Here is a 27,168-nt window from a genome sequence, read left to right as displayed (position 1 = left end):
ACACTATCTTTCCTGGGAGATGATTTATTGGGGATCATTTTTGTTGCTATTCAGTTTTTTCAGTACTATCTGATGCTTTATGATTCTATATGACGTTTTCTTGGCAAAGATACTATAGTGGTTTACCATTTCCTGCACCAGCTCATTTTATAGACGAGGAAGCTGAAGCAAACAGGGTTATGTGACTTGCCCAGGGTCACACAGCTAATAAGTGAGATAAATATGAAAGAAATCCAAGACCTGAATAGAAGGTTGGAGGAAATTAGGTGAAAATCCAAGACCTGAATAGAAGGTTGGAGAAAATTAGGTGAAAGTCTTTTTTTTTCCGATTTCATCACAGGCATTTTTATTAACAGACCATTAGAAAAACAATCATGGTAATGACTTTTAGTTCATTCTTCTAATAAACCTGTTGAGCTGGTCTTCCCTGTTACCAGCATCTCCACCTTCCACAAAATGAGTAGTCCTTTTCTTCATTCCACCCCAAAAAGATAATTTGAAGGGCCACAAGAAGTTGTTGGCAGCTTTGAAGTGCTTGCCAACAGTGTAGATCTCATGAATCAAGTCCTCCATGCAAATAATTCCATATTTACCTGGAGATTTTGCAATAAGGGCATTAAAGTCAGGGCAATTCTCTATTTCTTGGTCTTGCCATAGCCACGTTTGTAAATCAAGTCATTCACAGATTTCAGGTTTGGAAACCCCATGCAATGTATGGTTCCACAATTCTCAGCACGTTAATTGAAGCCTTATTAAGCTTAACAAAGGTGCCGTTTAAGATTTGGTGAAGACAAAGAAGCTGCAATACTTTTTGGACCTTTGGGCTAACAGCATTGTTACCTCTGATTCTACTCATAAAAGGTAACGGGTTCAGCAGGTACATAGGAGTTGCCAGCTTTTGCGTGCTATTCTAGTCAGCCAGATTTCACTTCTGTACATCTGTTTGTACTCCTTATGGTACGCTTTAGCTTTTTCATAGATAACTTTTTTCTGTATTTTACAGAGCTTTTTTATAGCCACCTTCTTCCTTAGGTATTTGGCCTTCAGTATCACAAAAGCCTTTTGCTTTTTTAGAAGGAATTCTGGAGCAGATGGAACATTCTTTTCTTCTGCTCCACTGGGTCAAAACGATCTTCATAAGGATATTAACAAGTTGTAATTTCTACTATGGTAAATGTTGGTAGATAGAACCCATATCAACAGATGTTCTTTGGGGTCCTTGATAATTTTTGAACATATAAAGGGGTCCTTATACCAAAATGTTTGAGAACTCCTAGCATATATTACGTGCAATTTGGAGTTAGAAAGATGGCGTTTTAAATCATGCTTTGGTCACTTATAAAAAGTTAGTTAACCTCCCAAAGCCTCAGTTTCCCCAACTATAAAATGGTACTAATAATAGCTGTAATTCTTTAGATGATCGTTATGAGGCCAGATAACAAGATACTATTTGTAATAAAACAATGATTTGCAAAATGTATAGCTAGGGTCCAGAGGGCAGAAATGACCAGCATGAGGGAGCAGCATCTATTTATGACCTATATGATCAATGGCAAGTTGCTTAATCTCTCAAGCCTTCAGTTACATCATCACTATGGACAGCTAGGTGGCACAGTACACAGAGCACCAGGCCTGAAGTCAGGAAGACTCTTCTTTCTGAGTTCAAATGGGGCCTCAGAAACTTTGCAGCTGTGTGACCCTGGGCAAGTCACTTAACTCTGCCTCAAATTGATTATGTGCTGTAGTGAGAAGCGTGCTGAACGAAGAGAAAGGGTTTATGACTTCTGTTTTCACTTCTACCACAGCAACCTTGAATCATTTTGAGCATGTCACCTCATCTGTGAAATGAGCATGATAACACCTGTAGTACTTATCTCATAGTGTTGTGTTGCTCAAATAAGCTAATGAAGGGGGGGAGGGCAAAAGTCACGATGTTTTAACAACTTTTTGAAAATAATTTTTTCTTTATTTTTCCTCATTTACACAATTTGATTTTCCATGCACAGTGTAAATTAATTTCATATATATATATATGCTATACAATGCTATGATATTTTAACTTGAAAAAAAATAAAGGAGTTGTTAAATATTGAAACCCCTTCATGACTTTTGGCCCACCCTGTACAAGTAAATCACTGTGCCAACCTTAAGGTGATATATCAGTCTCAATCTATGTTCTTGGCTGTGGTCATGAAATGAAGAGACAGCAAAGCCAGAAATCAGTCTCACATCTGTCACACTAAGTGAAACAAAAAGAAATGGGTGAGTTATTGGTTTGCACTGGTGGAAGTCCCCTCATTAGGAAGTCCCTGTGTTGATGAAAACACAGACTTGTATTTCTTGCCTTACAGAGTCATAGTGAAGATGAAAGGAGATTATACATGTATACTATATATCACCTATGGAATAGTATAGTATTAGATATGTATGTTATATGTGACATAATATATACACACACATCATTATACATATGTGTGTGTATATCAGTCTCTATTCATCAGTTCAGTATGACCATGGCATTCATCCCTGTCCAGAGCCTCTCTTGCCATTTTCCCTTAGCACTGACTGATTTTTCTTCCAATCTCACCGAGGCACATTCTAGACAGCAATCTGGCTCCTCTATCCTCCCTCTTCCAGCTACCGTTCATGCAAACAGTGAGGACATGGGGCCAGTGCCAGACCACCCTGAGGCTTTAGTGCATTCAGCATAGGCAAATAGAATGTTTTTTAATTTTTAAAAAGAAAGCTTAACTGACCAACCATGAGCTATGGTGAGCAAACATTCACTCAGCACCAGATCTGTGAACTGCCCTGCCTGAGACACAGGTAATACAAAAATGAAATGAGGTAGAATGTCATGGAGAGTTAGCCATATGCACCAATAAAAAGTCACATTCTATAGAGTCCTTTCCTTACAAATTCCCTACCTGGGTGATGGTATAAGTATTTATACTTTAGGCTTGCCCATGGATGCAGCTAATAGGTGTTAGATTTAGGACTTAATTCCCAGTTACTTTTTTCATTCCATTGACCTGCCTCTTCTGCCCCAGGAGGATGACTCAGAGAAGAGAACCTTGATTGTATTGTCTGTCTCTTTCTACCCCATGCTCTGCTTCTACCCCATGTTCTAGAGGTTTTGGCCCAGCAACTCCCACTTCTCTTGCCCTCTCTTCTTACTCCATCACAAAGACAAACACTAAAGAAAATGCTTACCTCTCACAGGAGAATACGCAAATTGAACTCGGTTTCCCCACAAAAGTGGCTGGGCCTCTGTTCAAAATAATTTCTAACAGACAACTGAGGCAAGACAAGCTCTCTCTTCAGCAATTCCTGCTATTGATGTTGCCCTTCAACTCACAATGACGAAGGAGTGAACCTTACCGAGGACTTACCAAGTCCTAGAAGAAAGATGCTCTCTCTCTCTCCCTCTCTCTCCCCCATTTACTCATCTATCCAACTCTGGAGGATTCAATGCTGAAACTTTTGTTTATAATGAGCCTAAAATCAGGAATTCCCCTCAGGACCTAATCTAGGGGAAACTAGGCAAACGAGACTTCTTCCCTTCTGGCCAATTAGAACCAGAGCATTGAAAAGTCTTGTTTAAAGAGACTAATCTAAATTCATTCCACTCCGGTAATCTACAAAGGTGGGGTTCTTCTTATTGCTACTGGCATTCTTTTTTCTTGCCCCAGCTGAATCCCCAGAGGGCAGATACAGGGAAATAAGAAATGTGACATTTATTATCTTAAGAAAAGCTAATTACCGATCTGCAGGGTTTAACCAAATGGAAATAGCCTCCAGAATTCAGAGGAGTAGTCGTTCATGGAATTTTAAAGAACAGAAGAGATGTCAGATGCCATCTGACCCCAAACACTACCCAAATCACAGACTGCCTGCTACATCTGTGAAAAATGATCATTCTGTCTCTGCTTGAAGATGGTGTTAAACATCTTATTACTGTCCCAGCAATGTGTTCTAAAATGTAGGAATGTTTTCTGTTTTTAATTTTGGTTTGAAGCCTGCCTCCTTATATACCTCCTAAATTATTCCTAGTTCCACTTTTAGGGATCAAATAAAACAAATCTACTTCCTCTTTAGCATGGTCACCCTTGAAATATTTGAAGAAGGAGAACATGTCCCTACCAAGTCTGCTCCAAAATTAATATCCTAACAGATTCCCATAGGGAGTGGTTTTCAGAGGCAACTATATGGCAAGGGCACAGGGGTTTGAATCAAAGTTCAAATCTGACCTGAGATTTTTACTAGATGTGACCCTGGGAAAGCCATTAAACCTATATCTGCCTCAGTTTCTTCAATCGTAAAATGGGAATTAAAAAAACCCCAATCTCTGTGGGTTATTGTGATCATCAACTGAGATAATATTTGGGAAGCACTCAAGACTGTACTGGCATATAGTCAGTACTTAATAAATACTTGTTTCTTTCCTTTAAGTTCCAACACCCCTTTGTCCACTCTTTTTTAACTTCTTTCAACTTATAAATTGTAAAAAAAAAAAATATTATTAGATAGAAAAATTAGTCTGAAAAATTAGATAATTGTACTTATAAAAAATTATAGGTTTAGAAAAAATGTAATAGGGACCATAAGTCCTTGTGGTCGCCATTCAAATTGTAGAAATATTTTAATTTACTAGGGCTAAATTTGGGGGGACTAATCTGACTGGAGGACTAATCTGGTGGCCTCTTGACTAACTGGCTATCTGACTGCTATTAACTTAGAATGGGCTGTTTAAAAGTTTCTCCACACTGCTCCCAAATTGATAAGCAAAAGATTAAGAAGCCTCTTAACTAAATATCAAAGCAGAGTTTATTTATGAGATAACAATTTAAAATTATGAATACAGGGAAATAAAATGTACACTTGACTGCGTTCTGGTGTCTCTTTCTACCTGCTGCGCCTGGAACTTTTTTAATAAAATAAGGTCATTGCTGCTCTTGCCTTAGGGTATGTTCCACTTTCACTGCTCAGCTCCTTTCACTAACTCTGCCTGTACCCTATGCTGACCGCTTCTGTCCTCTCCGCTGCCTCCTGTCCGTCTGTCTGCTCCATCAGTCTGCCCTCTGCCGCCTTTGCCGCCCTACTAATCTTGTCTGACTCCCAGGGTCTATACTTATATATCTTCCTTCTCTCCACTCACAATCTCGGCTTTTTGCACCCCCATACACACCAAGCTAATCCGCCAGCCAGGCTGCAGCTGGGGGGGGGGGGGAGGTTGACATACTTCAAGCCTCCAGTGCGTACCATACCCCAGGGCTCCAGTGGCCCATGCCCCTGCTGCACGCCTGGGACCTTGGCACGGGCTATGCCAGAACCCAGACTGAATGAGCTGGGATCTCTCGGATAGATCTTCTCAGGGCGGAGGGAGCTGGGATCCCTCCCCCCAGCTTGTCTGACCTGGGGTCTTGTATGGCCTATGGGCTTTTTTGGCCTCAGCTGAAGCAGAGGGGGGAGGGGCACCAGCTCCTCCAACAGAAAAGCCTTGAGGGCCTAAGGCTTTTTAAATCTTAGCCCAAAGGTAGGGTCCCGCAAATCAAAATAAATTTCTACAAAATGTCCATTCCTAAAATTTGGTGCTCCCAAATGGACCCAATATTCTAAATTTGGTCTGACCTTATAACTGCTGCCTCACAGTTTGACTATGTGGTTGGATCACTTTTCTTTTCTATTCCTGCATGTCCCTGATGGTGCCTTTGCATCACTTCTTGAGTACCAGTCGTCACTGGTAACCAAGATATACCTTTTTTACACCCATCATGATTCTTTACAGAAAGGTTATTCAGCTCATAACTGCTTAATCAATAGTTTGCTTGATCTGAACAAAACGGATGAGAAGATGGATAACTGGACAAGGATAGTACTCGTTCCCTGAACATTCTAGATACTTTGGAAATGTAGGGGTAAGGAAGTGGAAGCGCTCTTTATGGGAGGAGAGAGGGCATGTGGAGTAAGTGTAAATGGGACAGTGGGGAAGGGATACCAAGAGGCTTGGATAAGACTGAGAGGTAGGGTGTAATGAAACAAAAGATTTATTAAACCACCTTGAGTTTCCTTTTCTGTCAAAATGTCTGCAGACACCAGCCTAGGATAATAAGGGTGATTTTCTCCTACAAAGAGCAGGGAGATTCAGACCATTTTCTTTGTGTTTCCCATATATCTCCCAGGCAAAAGAACAAACTGATAGAATCAACCATTTGGGGCATGTACAAATTCCTTTGCTGTTGTACCAGAGAATCTTGAGAAACAAATCACTTACCAAAATAGGTATGTCAAAGGATATAGTCCCATATTACATAAAGAGGTTGACTTGAATTAAAATAATAATCAATGTTTCGCCTCATGATTGGACTGCCTTCTCCCACTAACCCAATCCTTTTCACTTCCTCAGTAGTTCACCATTATCTTCTTCTTCTTTTTTTTTTTTTTTTTTTTTTTGGTGCGGCAATTGGGGTTAAGTGACTTGCCCAGCGTCACACAGCTAGTAAGTGTCAAGTGTCTGAGGCTGGATTTGAATTCAGGTCCTCCTGACTCCAGGGCCAGTGTTTTATCCACTGTGCCACCTAGCTGCCCCCCACCATTATCTTCTAAATAAGTTTTAGACTGAGCCAAATTCTTCCAATTTCCTTGGTCACCAGAGAAACAAGATTGATTTGTTTATGTTTTTTAATTTTGGATCTCTTGACTTCAGATCAATTGAGCTTACAACAAAACACTCACTCAATAGACTTTTCTAAAGCTATAAATTAGCTCTTCTTGTCATCATACAATTTTTTTTTAGATGATCCACAGTTATGTTCCCCCTAAACTGTTGTTTTTGTTAATGATTTAGATTAGGGACTTTTTTCCTTCTTTGTATCTCCAATGCTTAGGAGAGTGTGCAGGACATAATTGGTATGCCAATCACCCCCTGAAATCACCCCTGGTTATTTGGCTGGTGGTTATAGAAACTGACACAAAAATATAAACAAAATTGGGTTAAGAAATGCTGAATTCTGGAACTATGCCCAAAGGATTATAATATTGATTACCCTTTGATAAAGCAATACTACTAGGTCTGTATCCCCAAAAAATCATAAAAAGGGGAAAAGACCCACATGAACAAAATTATTTATAGCAGCATTTTTTGTAGCAAAGAATTGGAAATTAAAAGGATGCCCATCAACTGGGATTGGCTGAATAAGTTGTGGTATATGAATGTAATGGAATACTACTGTGCCATAAGAAATGATGAACAGTTGGATTTCAGAAAAAAAACTAGAAAGACTTACATGAACTGAGACTGAGAAAAGTGAGAAGAACCATGAGGACATTGTACACAAGGTCTTATCTCTTCCCAGCAATGCAATGGTCCAAGACAATTCCAAAGACTCATGATGGAAAATGATCTCCACATCCAGGAAAGGAACCATGGAATCTAAATGCCTGATTGAAGCAAAGTATTTTTAGCTTTTTAATTGTTTTTTTTCTTTGGGTTTTTTTCCCTTTTGTTGTAATTTTTCTTTCACAACATTAACATGTAGAAATAGTTTAACATGAAGAGGTTAAAATTTAATACCCCTCTGTTTTTTGGTTTTTAATTTTACAATGCCATAGGCATCATATACAGTATAAGTAGGAAATGGATTTACATTATGTGTGAAAAATCAAATCTTATACTGTCAAAAAATAATTTTCAAAAAGTAATTACAAGCATCATGACTTTTGGCCCACTCTGTGTGTAATAAGGGTATGTATGTGTACATATATCCATATATACACATATATATATACACCCACACATATGAATCTTGACTGAGAAAGGAAGAGAATAATTTGATAGGGCCTGGTGTATGTCACACACACACACACACACACACACACACACACACACACACACACACCATACTCTATCAAACTCTTCTCCCTTTCTCAGCCAAGATCCCCAGAGGGAAAACACCTATGCTATGTTACTTCCTCTTGTAGTCATTACAAAAGCAAAGAGATGGGAGATGAGTGACATTGTGGGAGAAAGAATCATAAGGAGGATCATCAAGGCATGGAGTGAGCAATAGATATTTAGGATGGAAATGTTTATGGGAGCCAAAATGTGTTGGGTTTCGAATGTCCAAATTGGAATTATATTTGGACTCTAGAGGTATTGGGGAGTGGTTGAAATTTATTGAGTATAGTGTTATGGCATGGTTAGACCTGCCATTTGGAAATCACTTTCTATGGTTGAATGAGTAAAGGGAGTCTTGAGAAAAGAGAGGATAATAAGCGGCTGCTGCAATCATAGTGGCAACGAAGTGATATAGACCCGAATCATGATAGTGAGTATGTGTATGATATGAAAAGAATTAATGTGGGAGAGGTTGTGGAAGTAGAATTGAGAAGATTTAGTGAATGAATTTGGTGGGTGTCTGAAGAGTCAAGAATGACTTCAATATAGCAAATATGGGTGACTGTTCTGATTTTTTTTTTTGCAGGCAATGGGGGTTAAGTGACTTGCCCAGGGTCACACAGCTAGTAAGTATCAAGTGTCTGAGGCAGGATACGAACTCAGGTACTCCTGAATCCAGGGCCGGTGCTTTAACCACTGCTCCATCTAGCTGCCCCTGTTCTGATTTTTTTAGAGTAATCATTAGAGTATTCTATCCCTGTAGGCATTCCTACTCTGATCCTTAATTGTTTTCAAAAATAAATTAACCTGACTAATAAAGAAGAATCCTAAGTATTCTTTGCTAATCTTTTTAGTAGTCATGAACTACAATGGTAGATTCAAAGGCATCTCCCTCAACTATTGTATTTATTTTTTTTGTAATAAACATAGTTTAAAGTTTTCAGTTCCAAATTTTATACTTCCTTCCCTCTCTTCCCCCTATGTCCCTGAGACAGTAAGCAGATATAGATTATACAAGTGCAGTTATGTAAAAAATTACCATAGTAGTCATTTTGTATAAGAAAACAAATTAGAAAAATGAAAAAAGTGAAAAATAGCATGCTTCAGTCTGTATTCAATCAATGTAAGTTCTTTCTTTGGAGGTGGAGAGTATACTTCATCATTAGTCGTTTGGAATGGTCTTGGATAGTTGTATTGCTGAGAAGAGTTAAGTCATTCACAGTTCATAAAACAATATTGCTGTCTCAGTGCACAACATTCTCTTGGCTCTGTTCACTTCACTATACATCAGTTCACACAAGTCTTTCCAGGCCTTTCTGAAATCATCCTGCTTGTCATTTCTTATAGCACAATAATATTCTATTACCATCATATAGCACAGCTTGTTTAGCCATTCCGCAATTGATGGGCATTCCTTTGATTTCCAATTCTTAGCCACCACAAAAAGAGCTGCTATAAATGTGTTTGTATAAATAGGTCTTTTTCTCTTTTTGGGGATGTCTTTGGGATATAAACCTAGCAGTGGTATTGCTGGATCAAAAGGTATGCACAGTTTTATAGCCTGTTAGACATAGTTCCAAATTGCTCTCTAGTATTGTTGTATCTTTTTACAACTCCACCAACTATGGAATAGCATCCCAGCTTTCCCACATCCCTTCCAACATCCAATATTTTCCATTTTTGTCATATTTGCCACTCTGATAGGTGTGAGGTGAAACCTCAGAGTTGTTTTAATTTGTATTTCTCTGATCGTAGTGATCTAGAGCATTTTTCATATGATTATAGATAGCTTGATTTCTTTGTCTGAAAACTGTCTGTTCATATCCTTTGAACATTATTCAGTTGGGGAATGACTTGTATGTTTATAAATTTTACTCAGTTCTCTATATATTTGAGAAATTAGTTCTTTATCAGAAATACTTGTTTTAAAAAAATCTTTCCCATTTTTCTGCTTTGCTTATAATCTTGAACATATAAGTTTTATTTGTGTAAAAACTTTTTAATTTTATATAATCAAAATTATCGATTTTATATTTTGTATTGCTCTCTATATCTTCTTTGGTCCTAAATTCTTCCTCTGTCCATAAACCCAATGGATAAATTATTCAATGCTCTCTCTCTCTCTCTGTCTCTCTCTCTGTCTCTCTCTCTGTCTCTCTCTCTCTCTCTCTGTCTCTCTCTCTGTCTCTCTCTCTCTCTCTCTCTCTCTCTCTCTGTCTCTCTCTCTCTCTCTCTCTCTCTATATATATATATATATATATATGTAAAGGGTGATAACCCTTTATGTGTAAATCATGTACCCATTTTGACCTTATTTTAGTATATGGTGTGAGATGTTAGTCTATACCTAGTTTCTGCCATACTGTTTTCTAGTTTTCCCAGCAGTTTTTGTCAAATAATGAGTTTTTATTCCAAAAGCCTTGGTCTTTGGGTTTATCATATACTAGGTTACTGTAGCCATTTACTATAGTATAATTTGTACCTATTCCTATTCCTATTGATCCACTTCTCTATTTCTTAACCAGCTACCAGATTATTTTGAATTATTACTACTTTATAATACAGTTTGAGATCTGGTACTTGCTAGACCACTTTCTCAGTATATTTTTTTTCATTGATTCCCTTGATATCCTTGAGCTTTTGTTCTTCCAGATTAATTTTGTTATTATTTTTTTCTAGATGTATGAAATATTTTTGATAGTTTTATTGGTATGACTATTGCATGTCTATGAGAGGAATTATCTCAGGGAACAATTCTGCATAATAAGAGGAATCATGAGAGAATGAGCATCTAACTGTGATTCTAGAGTTACCTCCATAGGATCATAGTGTTTATAGATTTAGAGCTAGAAGAAAGCTCAGAGGCCTTCTAGAAGTACAATGACTTGCTAGGGTCACCCAGTTCATAAATATCTGCAATGGAATTTAAACTCACTTTTCATGTTAGGGCTAAACAGATTCTGAGAGGACAGATTTTTTTTTCCTGAGAGAACCATTTTAAGTCTTAGTATACAAAGAAATATGAATAGTATTCTTCAGAAGAAGCACTGACAAGCAGAGAGTTGAATGGTAGGACTCTGTTTCCAGAACTAAGGAGAAGTCACCAATAAGCAGGGATGTTTAGAACTGATGTTAGCTCTGCTCTTTCTCACTGCCCATACAGTGCTAGTACCTATTATATATTTGCGTATTGTTTTTCTCACAGTGTTTTGTCTGAAACTGTATCTCTCAACCTCACTAAGCTAGAAATGTAGTGGACACTCACTGGCTTGATTCCAGTATTATAGGGGCAGAAGTTTTAGGCCTGCTACCATTTTCGGACCTGGGCCGCCACACTCCCAGCTTGTTACATCATTAATAACATATATAGCTAGTGACCTTGAAATTTCTTTTAGCTTAGGAGATAGAAAGGTTTATAAAGAGAGTGATGTGAGTAAAAACTTATGGAAAAGAGATTTCTCCACTTGATTTAATAAATAATTTTTAGTAAACCGGAGGTATAGCTAAACGCTAATTGATTTGAGAGATATGTTTATACTTTCAATAATTCTAAGAAAATATAAAAATATATCCCTTTGTTATTTTAGAACCCACCAAGAGAATGAATAAAGAGAATGATCTGTTAGAAAAATGGAGAGAGAGAGGTAATCACCTCACTAAGGAGTACATGAAACATCAACCATTAATCTTGTATCAGAGAGAAGCAAAAGAATATTTGCAAGGCCAAACTAAAATACAAAACACATAACAAGATAACACAGCAGTTATAGGACACCTCTAACAACTAGAAAGTAAGAAGCAAAAGTAATTGTTTTGTATTTTGCAGTTTTAATCTATATTATAACTTACCACGTATGTTTACGAAAAGCAGTCATTTTTTCCTGTTCTCCTTTTCTCACTTACTATTGTGTAGTTTCCATGGAAAAATTGATTTTATATTTTTCCTCTCCTTTCCTTTATTTCTGAAGGAGCTCAAAAGGCATTCCTTCTTATTTATTTATCAGAGCTTTCTCATTTGTCCCAAGGGCTAAGTGGTTCATAAATTTCCTTGCTTTTAAAATTTCATTGACTTCTCAGATGCTTCTTATGCATACCAGTCAGAATATAAAAATGTTTCAGAGGGGAAAAGAAAGATATTATTTCTTTACCCTCTCTTCTCCAAATTATTTTCATTGCAAGTTGAAAGATTACTTCTGTCCTCAACATCATATTTCTGTGCTTTTGTGACTTTCCCCCTTCATTAATTGATCCTAGCCCTGTTCATTCTCTCTTGTGTGTATTTCAACCATATTCCCACCCACCCCCATTATCTCCTAAGTTACCATGAACAGAAAAGAGAACTCTTTTGGAAGGAAAGAAAGAAAACTGACTTTGTGTGATAACACATAGGTTTTCTGTCTCCATCAACATGGTCTCAGGCAGACATGCCCAAGTTCTACTGTACTTATACTACACTACACTAATGTCATCTGAATTCACAGAAAGTAGTATTGTATAGCTGGAATGGACTTTGGCAATCATCAAGTCTGGATTCTCATTTAGAGTTGAGGAAAATAAGACCAGCCCCAAGCAGTAAATCTTTAATTGCACAAAGTAACATATAAGAATGAGGAAAGTATTAGAAATTTATCTCTAAAGCCCTTTCCACTACGAAAACAAGAAAAGACGAATTTAGTTGAGAAGCAACAGCCGAGTTCTTCTTGTCTAGAGCTAAACTTTATAAGACTGATATCCAAAGAGTCTGCTATATCAGTTACTTCCTTGGAGTACTTTTTAGATGTTTCAGTGATGACTTTGGGTTTTTCGTTGACTGTCATATCATAATACAATTAATAAGCTTACCTCCAAACCCTCTCTTATAAAAAGAAAAACAATTCAGCAAAACTGACAAACATAGCACCTATGTTTGACAATGTATACAAAATTCTGCATCCATTGTATTTCATTCTTACCAAGAAAAAGGATGTTTAGTCTTCTTTTCTATGGGAATAAGGTTCTTCACTAGAATATCGCAGAGCTTAGGCTATAGCAACTCCATCATTATGATATCATGTATCATTTTATATGTAGATATAATTGAAATGGTACCTGGTTAGACATTAGAAGAAGGAAATAACCAAAGATGACACCAAGAACATATTCTCTCTCTCTCTCTCTCTCTCTCTCTCTCTCTCTCTCTCTCTCTCTCTCTCTCACACACACACACACACACACACACACACACACACACACACACACACACTCTAAAAAAGAGGAAAAAGTTTGATGAGAAAGATAAAAATAGTTCTGTATATAATGATTTTCAAGTACATCCAGATGAAACTATCCCAGTAGAAATCGGAGCTATGATTCTGGAGTTTAGGAAAGAAATCAGAATTGGAAATAATAATTGAGACTCTCCTGGGTAAAGGTAGTACCTGAAGTCAAGGGAATAAGTGATATTTCCAAGGATGGGACTTAAGAGAGGGAAGAGGAGGGGACTGAAAGCAGAATCTTGGAGAACATACACATCAAATTTTCAAGCTAGGAATTTCATTTAAAAACTATTGGTGGGAGCAGCTAGGAACTATACCCAAAGGTCTATAAAATGATGACCCTTTGGGGCAGCTAGGTGGTACAGTGGATAAAGCACCGGCCCTGGATTCAGGAGGATCTGAGTTCAAATCTGGCCTCAGCCACTTGACACTTACTAGCTGTGTGACCCTGGGCAAGTCACTTAACACTTATTGCCTCACAAAAAAATGTTATTGTTGTCAAGCCTCTTAGCCTACAAATTACACTTTCCACTGCTTAATCACATAGATGACACAGGATGAAAATTCTTACAAATGCAAACAAATAGAAACTTGCACGATCCAGATATTCATAGAAAAGTGCAATCCAGGAATGGCTAAACAAGTTATGGTATATGATTGTGACAGAATACTATTATGCTATAAGAAATGACAAGTAGGGGCAGCTAGGTGGCTCAGTGGATAGAGTACCAGCCCTGGAGTCAGGAGTACCTGAGTTCAAATCCGGCCTCAGACACTTAACACTTACTAGCTGTGTGACCCTGGGCAAGTCACTTAACCCCAATTGCCTCACAAAAACAAAAACAAAAACAAAAACAAAAACAAACAAACAAACAAAAGAAATGACAAGTAGTATGGTGTTTTTTCCCCCAGAAAAACCTGGAAAGACTTACTAGAACTGATACAAGGTGAAATGATCAGAACATTGTACAAAATAACATCAATATTGTATGATGAGCAAATGCGAATGATTTAGTTATTCCCAGCAATGCAAAGATCCAAGACAATTCCCAAGGACTTATGGATAAAAGTGCTATTCATCCCCAGAGAAAGAACTGGAGTCTGAAAGCCAATCAAAGCATACTTTTTAAAACTTTCTTTTTATTGTTTTTTTTTTGTCTCCATTTTCTTTTGTAACATGGCTGATATGGAAATATTTTGCATGACTGCATATGTATAATCTGTATCAAATTGTTTAACTTCTCAAGGAGGGGGGGAGATGAGGGAGAGAGAATTTGGGAACTCAAAATTTTTAAAAGCATATGTTAAAATTTTTGTTTACATGTTATTGAGAAAAGAGTAGAAAAGTATAATCCAAGCTTCCTATTAGAGGTGATTTCAACCAACCCAGTTGAATTTTATAAGTGAGGAAACTGAGACATTCAATGTTTTGTCCACGGTGATCTTTTTAACCCCAAAATTCTAATTCAAAAACTATATATTGGTTCTCAGAACAATATCTACAATGTATTACCAGGGTACGTAAGGGTAGCTTTTCCATAAAAGGTACTGAAATCATCCTTGAGCTTAATTGGCTCAAGGTACTAGAATTCAAGTTATTGATAAAGCTCACTGGAAGCTTAAGTACAAAAACCAATCCATAAGGGAGCCAGCAATAACTCCCTCAGACTTCTGAGGTTCAGTCCCACATCTCCAGTTATCTATGACATTTCAAATTGGATGTCCTGAAGACATCACCCACTAAATTGTGAGCTCTTCAAGGGCATAGTCTGTCTTTTGCCTTTTTTGTATCCCCAAGGAACTTAGCACAGGGTTTGGCACATAGTAGGTGCTTAAGAATGTTTATAAATGACTGACTGCTGTATCAAGCTCAACTTATCAAATTTCACATTATTGTCTTAAAGTTTAAATGTCTGTTGATTGCAACCACTGTTTCTTCTGATCTCCCAGGTTCATAAGCTCCCCTGTAACCTCAGAACTTCATTCTCCCTCACCCAACATATCCAACCATCATTGTCAAATCATGCCTTTGCCTCCTCCAGAACATTTTTTCCATCTACTCTCTTCTTTCCATTCACACAGCTATCACTTTAGTTTCAGGCTCTCAACACCTCCCCGTAAATTATTACAACACCATTCTAATTAGATTCTTGCCTCAAGTCTCTCCATAGTCTAGTTCATCCTCAACACAGCTGCCAAAGTGGTTTTCATTAAGCACAGAAAAGAACTTAATTCCCCCCATTTAATAAATTCCAGCGGCTCCCTAAGGCCTCTAGAATTGAATTATAACCTCTTCTATTTAGCATTTTAAAAAATTTTACAACCTTGCCCCAAACTATCTTTCCAATTTCATTGTACATTCTCCTCAGGGATCCAGTCAAATATGCTCTCTGTTGCCCCTCTCCATTTCTTATCTCAAGGCCTTTTTCATTGGCCATTCTCCATTCTAGCAATTTTTCTTTCCTCATCTCCACTTTATACAATTCTTCTCATTCTTCACCATGCAGCTCAAGCACCACTTTTTCCCCTTAATAATATTTTAATTTTTTCCAGTCACATGTAAAGATAGTTTTCAACATTGGTTTTTATAAGATTTTGAGTTCCAAATTTTTCTACCTCCCTCCTTTACCTTCTCCCTCCCCAAGATAGCAAGCAATCTGATATAGGTTGTATACATACAATCATATTAAACTTACTTCCAAATTAGTCATGTTATGAAAGAAGAATCAGAACAAAAGTGGAAAACCTCAAGAAAGAAAAAAAAAGCAAAGGAAAAAAAGTATGGTTCAATCTGCATTCAGATCCCACAGTTCTTTTTCTGGATGTGGAGAGCATTTCCCATCATGAGTCCTTTGGAAATGTCTTGGATCATTGTATAGTCAAGCACCAGTTTGTTACATTAAACCTTTCCTGACCACTAGTGCCACCCCTCCCAAACTATCCTTTTTTTTTTTTTTACTATTTATCTATTTGTACTTACTTTCTTTAAATTTATTTTGTTTGTACTTATATATGAACTTATTGTATTCTCTATTACAAATCAATCTCTTTTTGAATGGGAATTGGTTCATTCTTTCCATTTACATCCATAGTCCCTTATATAGTGCCTGGCACATGCTGATTGATTCAATTGTTTCAAGTTTTATTCCTGACACAAAATAGCTTTCTGACCATGGGAAAGATAGTTCCCCTCTTAGCAAGGCATTACTCTTCCCTTTGAGGTGCAAGTTGTCTGTCTTCATTATGGATGGATAATAAGTGAACTTAAGTTGAAGATTCCAAACAGAAACATAAAAGAAAAGAAAGCAAGGCATGATTTAGCTGTCCCTCTAGCAGAAAAGAGGATTGGAGGCATGGAGAGAGAGATAAAGAAAGGAAAGGCATATTTGCTGTCTCCTGGACTGCAGTTTTTCCCCCTTTCTCAAAGAAGGATTATATGAGGGACTATGTTGTGATTTAAATGTAGAATAACTCAAAACTTGGAAGAGGTAGTCAGCCATACATCCTGTAAAAGACAGAAATGTGGTAAAAGAAACTAGAGCTATACATAAACCTCATCTCTACTTTTCTTTCTCAATCCTTCATTCTAAGGACTTGAAGGACTGAAGGAAACTGCAGTGTTTCAGACCCACAAAGTCCTTTATGGTTGGTTTATGGTAGACCCAAAATTGTTTTATGGGGACTACAGGTTGGCAATTAAGAGATAATGGTATTGGGGCAGCTAGATGGCGCAGTGGATAGAGCACCGGCCCTGGAGTCAGGAGTACCTGAGTTCAAATCCGGCCTCCTAGACACTTAAACACTTACTAGCTGTGTGGACACTGGGGCAAGTCACTTAACCCCAATTGCCTCACATAAATACTATAAATAAATAAATAAATAAAGAGATAATGGTATGCTATCGACTAACCATAAGTCAAATAGACCTTTGGGGTCAAGGGTGTGGATCCTGCTTGCAGGAGGAAGAGAATTCTAAAGACAGACTAGATGCCTATGAGTCCTAATTGGTTCACTGGATGAAATACAAAGAGATCTTTGGAGGCCTTCTGCAACTGAGATGTACCTCTCTCCTTAAGGAGATTAAGACATTTTTTCTTAATCTAATGATGACATATAGAGTCCCTAGATAGTCTAAAAGATCTGAAGCTTTGCCCTTGTCTTGTGAGTCATAAAAGAGAAGGCAGTTGTTACCTATTCCTGTTTTCGGGAAGAATTAGCACTCAGGTGAGGATTCCAGTTGAATCTCAGTTTGTGACAACATCAAGAGAAGACCAGAAGAGAAAGAAAGGCAGGAAGCAGCAGAGATAGACAGCCCCGGGAACTGGCCTAGGAGAATAATCTTATGGCATTACCAGAATATATTAGTGGCCCTGCAAGGTCAGGAGGTATGAGTTGTCCTTTGATGCATTATGCTAAATATGCAATCTCCATGCATGCAATATTAATGGGCAAAGCTATTTTTTGTAGTTGTTCATCCTTCATTCTCAAAGAGGACCAATGGCATCACAACAGTAATATCTTGACTTGGGAGTGAATTGGATATGAGTGCTGTCAAGCTATTTGAAGTCATCAGCCTCTCCTCCAGGGTCATCCAAGTCCAGTGGCAAGACAAAGGTCACAATGACTCATGGGCAAAGCTACAAGTCATTCAAACCATGTGAAATTATCATTCATACTATGTGAATTACTTTAATCAATAATATTTAGATGACATGAATTGAAATTTTGATGGAGGGAATTGGGTGGTTTACACCATAGAAAGGGATGGGGAGAAATTTTTTGAAGCATGAAGACTATTGGATATTTGTAGAGAAAATGGACCAGTGGGTAGAAAGAAGATTTCAAAAAAAAATGTACACAAAGACAGTGAAAATGTGATAAAATCATATGGAAATTGGATATCAAAGATATTAAATTAACAAAGGTTTTGAGGGACCAAAAAAGAAATTAACATATGGAAAGGGGAGAAGGAAGCCATAGCCAGTCTTCAAAATCTGGCCTTGAATCAGCCTTATCCTTTCCTCTATCCTTTGAGGACACCTTCAGCCAGACAAACCCATATGGTCATTCCCCTCAAGTCTACGGCCAACATACTTCAGCCCCATTCTGGAAGGAATTTTCTCCTACCCCTTAGCTTCAGGCCTGATAAAGAAACCTAAATGCTACAACTTAAGGGAGGTTACACTCCCAGAAATTTCTCTCACACTACCTGAAATTCTATCTATTGGGTTTTATTTGAAATTTCAAGTTAAGGCAGGAGGCTTAAGGAGTTGTTGTTATATGTCCTTTATTTTTGAAGAGGACCGATGACATCATAGGTAACAATCCTGGCTTGTAAATTGGTTTAAAGTGAGGCAGAGTGGCAAAAAGTTGTCAGTCTCACTCTTTCTTCCTGAGTCACTGAAGTCTGGTCATAGGACAAAAGTCAAGACAAAAGGTAATGTCCCAGAATGCAATGGATGACTTTAGTGTCTTCTAAACCTACCCAAACTCTAAGCTCTTCAGAGTGCCTGCTTCAGCTGCCTTCATATCCATTGGACCAAATTGTTCTCATGTACCCATTCCTCTGAGGGAAATCTTCACATGCTCTAATCCACTGATAGGTTTGAAGCCTGTCAGTTACCCTGAAGCTGGCTTAGTTCATCTGCTGAGGTTTGCCAGGGTGTGGCAACTGTGCATGCTACAGCTTCTTGGAGCCACAGGTAAGAGTTGGGTGAATCAGGTAGACAGAAAAGGTAGATGAACAGCCCTGAAAAGGGCTTGGCAAGCCCTTACACCAGAAGCTTAAGGAGTAGGTGACTCTTAATTAGCTATTCTGTTAGACTAGAAGGACAAACTAATTAAACCAATCCATTAGATTATATGAAGGAAGAGAAATTAATGTGGGGAAGGAAAGGAGGGGGAAGGGGATATTTTGGATCATGCAGACAATATTAGAAATGGAAGAAGGGGCAGCTAGGTGGCGCAGTGGATAGAGCACCGGCCGTGGAGTCAGGAGTACCTGAGTTCAAATCTGGCCTCAGACACTTAACACTTACTAGCTGTGTGACCCTGGGCAAGTCACTTAATCCCAATTGCCTCACTTAAAAAAAAAGAAAGAAAGAAAGAAATGGAAGAGAAGACTGGCCTTGGTAGATGACTGCAGTGAGAGGCTTTGAAAAGCCAGAGACTTGATGTGGATAAGTATTAAGGAAACAGGAAAGGAGATAAAATTCATGATAGGGGATATCATGAGCCAAATCTAGTCATTTTAATCTGGTTTAGGCCTCTATCCTTCCACTGACTTTCTTAAAGTGGTTCTACAACACCCATGGGTACAATGGCCAACATCTCCCATCTTTCTCCATATCTTACACCTTACTCATCTGGGCTAGAGTTGTATAGCTTGTGCTCTTGTATTCTTAGCACTTATCACAGTGATTAGGATAAGGACTTTTAACAAATGTTTTTCATTCATTCTCATTCATTCATTCATTCAATCATTCTGCTCTTTGTATCTTGTGAGTTATCTTTTTGCAGATATGGCAGCCTTTAATAACATGTATTAAAATAAACTGAACTTAGATCATGACCTTTGAATTGTTGCATCACAAAGTTTTAAACTGAGTTTCAAAATAATGAAGGATGTTCAATCACATTGCTTTCATTGTTCATTATTAAAATGACATTTTAGTGAGTGTTCATAACATTAATAAACAAAATATTATTTCATATTTATCTCATCCATCTAAATTTGTTTTATTTGTAATATAGATAACCATAAATACACAAATGAATTTGTATAATTAATAAATTAGTAAATATGCCTATACTGGGAGTGTTCCTAAAATTTTACTAAGGGGTTGTACAATTGAAAATGTTTGAAGACGATTTCTGTGTGCCATAGACATTCTCAAGCAGTACATATTCACACTCACTAAAGCAAAACCAACCAAGCCAGTGACCTAATCTGACCGTGCAAGCACAATTCTTCTCCAATAATCCCTGATATTTTAACTGAGAAAAGGATATGTGTTTCAAGCTTCTGTCCTCTAGGCATTGCCATTAAATTGAGTTCAACTGGATCAGTGTTCTTTTGAGTTGTGTTATTGTAGTCAATGAGTGTGTCCATTTTCCTCCTGATTCTCCTTTGTTGGCTTCATCCAGGCTGAGATATTCATTTTTCAAGGTCTCTCCAGAGACTGTAGTATAGATCTGAAGAGTTTGGGGGAGAAATAGTGTACAACTAATGACCATTTACAATTATTTTGGGTTTATCGCCAAGATCCTGCACAGTAAAATCAATTTGGGGAGGAAAAGAAAGCAGCGCAGAAAACAAATCTGTGCCAGTTCTTACCAGAAATTTTTAACTTCCTACTCCTTGTCTAGCTGATAATCTCCTTCAAAACTGAGTGACATTTTAGTAAACACAAAACAATCATATTGGGTGCCAACTGGGGAACAAGTGCCTAAAAGAGAGGAAACATGCCCACTAATTTTGCCTTGAATATTTCTAAGAACAAGAGAACTCAGAACTATGTGATAATCATGACAAGAAAATAGATTAAAGAATGAAGATTCAAAAGTACTAAAAAAAATCTAAAATGTATATAGTTGTCACTGAAACATCCCTTGGGAAGGGCTTACCCTTAAAGAGATGACAGCAGTGTTTCATTGCATCTCACAGGACTTCTTTGACTTTATCATTCCACAGAGTGTAAATAAAGGGTGTCAGGAATGGGGTTACCACTGAAAATCCTCAAGGAAACAATCTTGTTATACTAGGTCTGCCTAGGTCTGCTTGGACTTTACATAAAAAATAAGTAGTTACTATATCCAATTACCACAAAGGTGAAGTGAAAGGCACAAGTGGAAAAGATTGTCTTCCAGCCAGAGACAGAAGAGATCTTTAAAATGGTAGAGACACTATAGGTATAAGAGATAACAGTGGGAAGCAAAGAACCAAAGAGAATAACGATGTCCAGCAATAAGAGAATAAACTCTAGGAAAACTGTGTCATCATACGTAAGCTTGAGCAATAACCCTCTCTCACAAAAAAAATAGTTTACAAGAATTGATCTGCAGAAGGAGGGTTGAAAAGTAGCATAGACTGGTCAGATTTCAAAAGAAACCCAAACACCCAAGACAAAATCACCACCCAGAGATAAACTTGACTGTTCATAAAGATATTGCATCTCAAGGAGTTACAGACTGCTACATAACAATTTACTGCCATTGCTCCAAATAATATAAATTCTGTTGCCCCCAAAGTGAGGTACAAGAAGAATTGAGTGTCATAGCTGAAAAAAGACATGATCTGGATTTCAAGCATTAACAAGCCCTCCAACATAAGAGGAATGATAAAGTCATCAGGATGTTAAGGAGAGACGGGTGACCAAGGAAGAAATACATGGGAGAGTGTAATCAATGATCACCCCAGACAATGACAGTGATTACCACATTTCCCATTGTGGGCAGCAAAAATCAGCCTCAGACTCCCCAAATGGGCCGTCCCTCCCCCAGCCTAACTGCTCTACCTGAAACTGCTCTGCACGGAGGCCCCCCACATAGTGGGGAGGCACATGGGAGGCCTGAGGGATGCCAGAACTTGGTCACCCAGCCCCCAGCTCCTGGCACGCAGAACAGCGCTTGGCTGCGGCCCTGGGGTGGCTAGCCCCAGTTTCACCTGAGAGAGGAGGTTAATAAATAGAGATGCTAGGAGGAGTAAAAGGGGGGATGCTAGAAGAAGGGGGACTTGCAGTTAGAGGACAAGGACACTAGAAGGAGGGGGGTTTTCAGTTAGAAGCAGCATGGGACAGAGAGAGGAGCAGAGCAGTGAAAGGGAAAGGGGGAGGTGAACTGGTCCAGGTGCCAGCATACCCTCAGGCAAGAGAAGCTCAGGCAGAAGGAGAGAAAGCTAAAAGAGATAGTGAGTTCCTTGGCCAAGGTTTCAGGTCATATACTTTGCATTTCTTGACCCTTATCTCTTATATTTATTCTCATAAACAAACCCATTTGCTTTAATTGAAGAAAGAGGCATTTGCTTATCAATTTGGGAGAAGCAGTGTGGGAATTTTTAAACAGCCTGTACTAGATTAAAAGCAGCAGATAGCCAGCCAGGAGTCCACAGATTAGGCCCACCAGCCAGTTAAAAATGTTTTTACATTGAATGGCGACTGCAGCAGGACTCATGAGACAGTTATAATTTTCCAGTCAGCTTATAGATATAATTTTTAGCTAGTTATAATTTTATATAGCTTATAATTATCATTTTTCATATCAGTCCAGTTATAAATTTTTCAGATTAACAGTTATAGTTTAATATTTTTTCACACCATTAAAGTCACAAAGGAGAAGAAGAATATGGTTGCAAGTTACAATCTTGACTTCTCTCCCCAATATCATTCATCTTTTTCTTTTCTCTTTATGAATCCTATCCTTGTCCATCTCTTATCTTCGTATTTTATACCATATCCCACCCACCCCCATCATCTCCTAAGTCTATGATAAACAGAAAAGACAAGGTATCTTTTGGAAGCAAGGAAAAAGAAGTGGCTTCATATGATTACAAATATAGCTATTTTGTCTGCATCAGCATGGTCTCAGGTAGACATGGCCAAGATCTACTGTATTCACCCTACACTAATATAAGCTGAATTCATAAGAGGTATAATTTTATAGTTGGAATAAAAATTGACGATTATCTACTCTGACCTCCTTTTATAGCTGAGGAAACTGAGGTGTAAGCAGGAAAAATTAATTGTACATAGTTATAAAATTAAATAGAAATGGAGAATTATAAGTTAGATCTCTTGAGTGTATAACTTTTCCCACTATGCAACACCAAAAGTTGAACTGAATTGAAAAACATGAGCCAGGACTTCTTATCTAGAGCTAACTTTTATAAGACTTATGTCCAGAAAGAGTTCGCTGTATTGGGTACATCCTTAGAGGTTAATGGTGATATTATTGAAATTGTACAATCTGAAGGAGAACGTTTTGGAGGAAAGATAAAAACTTAGTTTTGTATTCAATGATTTTAAAGACATCCAGATAGATTGTCCCATAGAAAATTAGAACTATAAGTCTTGAGTTTAGGAGAGATATCAGGATTGGAAATATAGACAGAGACTCTTCTATATGGAAGTGGTAGTTGAAGTCAAAGGAATTCCAAGGGAGAGGCTCAAGAGAGGGAAGAGATAAGACTGATAGCAGAATCTTGGAGAATATCCCTTGAAAGGGAAAAAGAAACTAAAAGGGAAGAAGAGATTAGAGATCTGAAAAGTAAACCCAAATTGATGTGATTTGTCAGAAACTAAGGGAGAATAAAGCATCTAGTATGAGGACTTGGGGTAATGAGCAGCAGAGAAGTCAAGGAGGATTGAGAGCAGAAAAGAGATTATGAGATTGAGATATTAGTGAATTTTTAGGAAAAAAATTCAGCAAAATGATGAGGAAAAGAAACATTGAAAGGGATTAAGTTAAGGCATTAAGTATAGACTTTTTTTTAAAGTTTGGCCATGAATGGTAAGAGAGAGATTGATCTTTCTTACAACAGATAACACTTTTTGCTGGTAATTAATCACATGAGTCATTCATGGAATCCTCTTCAGCTAGAATTCTGTAGTTCTATTTTTTCAATTCTCCTGCAGGATGGAAATAGAAAATGGGGTGGGGGGACGGTGGAGGGGAGGGATGGGTGTGGCAAAGGGGAGGAGTTTTATTTCAAAAGTGGTTGCTATCCAGCCTCTCAGCCTACTTACTCTACTCTCCTCCTCTTAGTCACATAATTGACACACTGAAAATTCTTACACACACACACACACACACACACACACACACACACACACACACACACACACCCCCATCCAAGGTTCCCAAGGATAGCAGGCATCCTGAGGTATGCAAATGTAGCTTTACCTGAGGGGTAAAAATTAATCAACCTGTCCTGAATACAGGTATATATATTAAGCATATAAATAGCCACCTGGAATCCCAAAGAGTTATCTAGGTTCTTTCCTCATCTCCGTGCTCCCTAGACATAAACCACCATCATGTATCTCTAAAGTTTGTGGAGATAGATACTGCTTCTGAACATTCTCTATTGATTCTAACTAAAACACTAGCCTGTATTGGGTTCTTCTCTATTGGATCAGACTATAAGCAATACTAAGAAAGACATAGTCTCTATCTAGTGCTGGCCAAAAGCATAGTGAATGTCTGTCACTTTTTCTAGCCTATTCTCCCTGTCCTCCAGGTATCTCCAAGACAATTGACTCTGTAGTTAATGCAAGTGATGGCAAATAGCTGTCCTCGATATCCCAGGGGAGTCCGTGATCCCATCTTCCATTCCCATTGAGAATATGCTAAGAAAGATATATATTTCCAGTTAGCCCAGATTCCTGCTAATTGGTACTAAATAACCAGGTGCTTCCAAATACAAATGAGAGAAAAAGAACCAGGTAGCAGGCAGCAGGAATCCAGGAAGAAGACAAAGCAGTGAACAAAGATCAGAATTTAAAGAAAAGCATTATTTGTCTCAGTAGGAGCCCTTTCCATCTGACCTTTTATAATTTCATACTTCCTCCTTCTATATCTAGATGGATGATACCAGTGGACATTGCTGTGACAGACAGTGAGACTTTTAGCAGTCTACCTTAAGGGTTTAGGTCATTCTGGTTTCTTGTTGTGTTTTTGGTTTTTGGTTTTTTGGTGTGCCTTTTCCTTTCTGCATTGGGAGAGTGGGATGTCTGCTCAGGTTGACCTGACTCCACCTGGGTTAGATTTCACCTCCCGTTCCTTCATCCACTGAAGAATTCTATTTAGGGTAATGATCTTCATGTCTCAGCAAGAGGAATTATGGTGTGCCAGTTAGGAGATACCAAAGGTAAGTGAAAGGGAAGTTCATTTAGAGAACACTGAGCTGAGAGGTTCAACAAGATAAAACCCATACACAGGTTCAATTAATTCAACTGGATGAACTGTGAATTAGTTTCCTGCAAAGCAGTACTATGAAGCCAGGAGCTTTCACCAAAATTTGACTTAGTATTGGGCTTAGAACTCAGAGTTAGCATTGAGCACAAAGGTCACTAGTGCTATTCAGGAGTCAGTACCACTTAGATAGTCCTTCTTCTTTGAATCTGGACCCTTTAACTTTGGGTTATAGAACTTTCTTCTATAGGAGCTTCACAAAAGGAAGAATGGAAAGTCTAATATGTTCCTCTCTGCGATGTTATTTCACTGTAGAAAATGAAATTATCCTAATTCAGCTTCAATTAATCTCATAATGAGTCTGCAAACTGATAAGTTTTATTTCAAGAGTTCTAGAACCTCCAAGTGACTTCTTGGAAAATTAGGACATTTTCTATCCTCATAATATCTACCTTTGTACCAGAGAAACTCCATGGGTGAGTGATAAAATCAGGAATATATACTTGAATTTCATATTCATTATCTCATTTTATGAATGCAACTCTTTTGTGATGCACACGTGGCAGGTAGTTTTCTTCCATTTTATCAAAGAGGAAACTAAATTTCAGAAAATGTTAAGTGAATTACACTGATTGAATTTGAAACTTGAAACAAACTTTAGGTAATATCTAAAACTACTCATTTTTTGACCAAGACCACAGACATAATAGGGGAGACACTTGGTAGCTTAACCCAAATTTGCTGACTCCAAATCCAGTCCTCTTGCCACTAGACCATGTTCCTTATCTGAAGCATTGTGGGAACATATGTGTATATTATGGAAGTAATCTTTTAGCAGTAGTCTTTTCTCACACCAACATAACCTTGCTGTTGTGCTTATTTGAGACATTGGACTCCCAAAGCTAGCAAGACTGTCCCTTGCATTATGAGGGGTGTATATGGCCTTCTTTGTAATATTCATTGTCCCAATCAAGGTTCTGATATGGGCCAGGTTGAGTTTCTATGGATCACTCAGAGCTCAAGGGTTAAAAAAAAACCATCCTTTTACTAAAAACACATTTTAATATTCTCAGGTAGAAATAATTCCCAGGGTGGTTAAAAGCAGTTCAGGAAGATAAAAAACAGATAAGCCATTGACAAGAAATAGTGAAATAGAGATTTTCCTTGATTCCTCAAGTATACAAAAAAAAAATGTCAATTAATCAGTAAGCATTAATTATGCACCTACTATTTGTAAGGCACCAATACTGGGGATAGGAAGGCAAACACAAAATACTCCCTGTCCTCAAGAACCTTACATTCTGAATAAATGTGTGTGCAAATGAGGAAAGGTGCCGTGTAGAATGTAACATTTCAGATGAGCTTTGCAAGAATCTAGAAGTTCTAAAAGAAAGAGGTGAGAGAAGAGTGCATTCAAGAAATGAGTAATAGACTGTACAAAGGCATGAAGATGGGAGATGGCATATTATGTCCAGCATCAAGCAAGAAACCTATTGTGACTGTAGTGTAGAATATGTGGAGGGTATGAATACATGATGACACAGGAAAAGTGGGCTGAAGCTAGATTTATAAGGGTATAAAATACCAAATAGAAGTGTTTATATTTTGTTTTAAAAGCAAAGGAAGCCACTGGAACTTCTTGGCATGACCAGACTTGTGCTTTAGGAATGTCATTTTGGCCACTTTCTGGGAGATGAATTGGGGAGGGGAGAGATACAGGGAGAAAAATTAGGAAGCTATTAAGATAGTTGGAAAGGAGCGACAAGGGTGTGTATTATTGAATATGGAGTAGGAGATGAGAGAAAGTACAGAGTTAGGGTGGACTCTGGGGTTGTGAAACTAGATACCTAGCAGAATGGTTGTACCTTGTATAGAGATTGGGAATTCAGGAAGAGGGGTGAAAAGATAATGAGCTCCGTTTACATTTTCTGAGTGCATTATGCCAATAGGAATCCAGTTAGAAAAGGGAGATGAAAATGGATGATTCCACCTTGGGAGATAGACTAGGGTTGGATCTTGGAATTATTTGAAAAGGGATGGTAATTGAAGCAATGAAAGGTGTAGAGATCACTGAGAAGGTCCAAAGAGAAAAGAAACACCCATGAA

The 27,168-nt window shown here is 38.0% G+C and overlaps 2 pseudogenes; both read right to left on the bottom strand.

Moving 5' to 3' along the window:
- Positions 1 to 387: 387 nt before the first annotated feature.
- LOC122728764 lies at positions 388 to 18,687 on the bottom strand (annotated as a pseudogene).
- A 1,818-nt stretch (positions 18,688 to 20,505) lies between these two features.
- On the bottom strand, positions 20,506 to 21,600 carry LOC122728763 (annotated as a pseudogene).
- Between the last annotated feature and the right edge of the window lie 5,568 nt (positions 21,601 to 27,168).

This window comes from Dromiciops gliroides, chromosome 5 (assembly GCF_019393635.1).
Source record: "Dromiciops gliroides isolate mDroGli1 chromosome 5, mDroGli1.pri, whole genome shotgun sequence".
Lineage (NCBI taxonomy): Eukaryota > Metazoa > Chordata > Mammalia > Microbiotheria > Microbiotheriidae > Dromiciops > Dromiciops gliroides.
This window is presented reverse-complemented; position numbering and strand designations above follow the sequence as displayed.